The following is a 3,243-nucleotide window of genomic DNA, read 5'->3' as shown; positions in this document are numbered from 1 at the left end:
TATTAACTTGGGTATTAACTGGGAGTAAAAATATATTATCTCAAATAAGATATGGAAGGAGGAAAGAGAATTTACTAGATAATTTCAGTATTGCTCATAGGAGGTAACCATTAGACAATAGTAAGAGAGAGAAATGGGGGTTGGGGAGCAGGAAGAGGGATAAAGAGAGAGAAAAAGAGAAGTTAGGGTATTACATAAAGATATTAGTACAAAGGTAATCATTTGGGAAAAATACGAACCTTCCTGAAATATGAAAAGATACACCCCAAAAGAGAGAACAGTAAATAAACCACCCAGTGAAGGATGAGTCATAACATGAAACTACCTGGCAGAACAGGGGCCAAGCATTTACCATATCAGTAAACATAAACGAACCTAACTCATCTTTCAGAGAAGTAGAAAAAGGTTTTGATTGGCTAAGAAAACAAAATCCAATACTCTACTGGCATTTCGGAACACTCAGCCTTCGTGGAACTTGCCCAGCACTTTCACAGCTTTGTGCCTTGGTTCATGCCCTTTTCAATCCCTTTGTCTACAAAAATTCTATTGAGTTTTCTATTGACTAATGCCACTTCTTCCATGAAGCCCTCTGTAATTGCTCTATTCAGAAAGTAGGCTCAAAACATCTTTGTATATTTATTAGCGTAGTTATCTAAATCTGGCATATCATAGACAGTTGTTTATATACATTCTTCCCCACTGGAATGTGAACTCTGTAAAGATAGGAACAAATGAATGGAATATTAGAACAGCTCAATTATTGAACAAATGAACCAAAGACTGAAGGACATGCCATTTGTTTAATTATATCACTATAGAATTTGTCTAATTATCTATAACTGTATTTGTAATTATAACTGATTACTACTTTAAATTTTAAATTCACTTATATCATTTTAGATTGCCTCTAGGCATTTAATTAAAATTCTACCTCCCTGGATAGTTATTGCTTCTGGATTGTTAAATGTTTATAAATAGACCTGACCACTTTGGAATCTCTCCTCTCACAATTGTGAAAGTTTCTGAATTAATGAATGCTTTTTATGGCATATTTTTTCATATATGCTAGCAAGCTTAAATCTTTAACTCTTTTGTGCTTTTCTTGCTCCCTCATTCCCAGTTCTGGTTTTTTGTTAGCAGTATTCAACATTTTGTGTTTGTTCATGTACATTTTTTATGCTAGAATATTTGATGCAACATTTGAAGGGATTCAAACATACAAGTCAGCAATGATTACAATACAATGACTATTACAACTAACCATGTCTCACAGTACTATGGAAACATCTTACTGTTATTTCATTATTCACTTGACTGCCCTTAAATATAGTGTTAGTTGAACAGAACAATTTACTGTCTCTTTTATATGTATAACCATGTCTCCTAGTGTTTATAAAAGTATCTTACTTTTATTGCATTATTCACTTGGTCATCCTTCAACACACTATTACTTTTTGAATAGACCTATTTACTGACTTTTATATATGTATGAGTGAAATTTCCGAAATGTTCCAGTAAGCATTCAATCTTTCTTTGGTATCAGCTATGCCTTTTACCTATTCACCCAACCATAGCAAGTACTACCTCGAGATTCAGTGCTTTAAATTACCTATCTAGCTCAAAAGAACTATTTACTGTAGGTGTAAGAATATGTTTGTTCAGTGTGGCAGAAATTAAATTTACAGATTTATCAGAATATGAGAATCACTTAACCTCAAAACGTCACAATATTTTCCATATTAGCCTTCATTTTTTTTTTTTTGCATTTTTTTGGGGGGCGGGTACACCAGGTTCAATCATCTTTTTTTATACACATATCCCCATCTTCCCTCCCTTCCTTGACTCCCCCCCCCCCCAAGTAGCCTTCATTTTTGTCGGCTGGCTAATTATGTCCCTGGATACAGATGATTCCTTGGATACTACTCAGTCTTTATGTAAAATTTTATTTATCCACTGAGTGCAGCTTTTATGAAGGAGACATCAACTTTCAAGAACTGGGAAGGGTCTGAGATTTTCCCCCGCTTGCAAGCTAACGATTTAGTTTGCCACAGTGTTATGTGGCAAGAAGTGTCATGATGAAAGAAGACAGGAGATTCCTGGGTCAAAGACAAAAGACTTTATTACTCACAGCACAGCAACATGAGCTTCAGCATACTTGCCCCAGTTCCCAAAAGGTAAGGAGAAGGGCTAGATTCACATCCAGACACAGTGGATTGCATGCCAGGAGAGAGGCAAAGGATCTCAGCGCTTTCTGAGTGATGCAAACATTGTAGCAAGAAGCAGATAAGCCAAGCCGATACTCCTGAAAGAGCATCTATTTATACACAAGCTGTGCTGCACTTACCTTGATCTACTCTGTTGTCTATGTGACTAGCTACAAAGATGGCTCAGCATCAGAAGGCAGATAGATCTTAAGATACTACTGACAGATCATATTCAGCAAAAACTTTTAGGTTTGCTCAGAGCCCATGGCTGACTGCCCTCGCTCAACACCACAAATCTAATATTTCCATCTAAGAGTGCACATAATCTTAAGCCTGCATCATGACTCCACTGATGATGACCTCATACCAAAAAAATATTGCAACAAAGCAGAACTTTCTAAAGTAGATCAAAACTTAATCATACTCACAACCATCGAACTCTTTCCTTTTTTCTTGCTCTTGTGCCAGTCTTCAGCTGCCTTTTATACAGCTCTCATCGCTTTCACATAACAATGAGGAAGTGTCATCAACATCACAGATGTGCTTTGCCTGTGTGTCCTTTTAGCCAAAAACATCTGCTACCGCCCACTTCTCTATTTCTTCTTCTTTTGAATTATTGTCTGTTTCCAAATATTCCCTCAAAATTCAACTTAAACTCACTTTCTTTTTCTTTCAAATGAATACTTTCCCAAAAACGTCATTAAAGCTCATTTGAAAGTTTACAGATAAATCTGTCTTTATAAAATGTACAATTGACGTTAAAAAGATTTGAACCATAGCAATAAATTCCATTTATCAAACACTTATGAAATGTCACTCAAGTCACTGGAATATAAAGATGAAGACAACTTTCTTGCCTTTAATAAGATCATAAATTAGTAGGGAAAATTAACATGAGATTGTAGTGAATGCAATAACAGATGTATGTACAAGCTAGAGAGTAATAGTAAGATAGGTGTTAGGAAGACATCACAATATGGATGACCTGAGTCAGGTTTTAAAATAAGAATAAGAGTGTGTTGGACCAAGTGGGGAAGAA

This window comes from Hippopotamus amphibius, chromosome 5 (genome assembly GCF_030028045.1).
Source record: "Hippopotamus amphibius kiboko isolate mHipAmp2 chromosome 5, mHipAmp2.hap2, whole genome shotgun sequence".
In the NCBI taxonomy this organism is placed as follows: domain Eukaryota; kingdom Metazoa; phylum Chordata; class Mammalia; order Artiodactyla; family Hippopotamidae; genus Hippopotamus; species Hippopotamus amphibius.
This window is presented reverse-complemented; position numbering follows the sequence as displayed.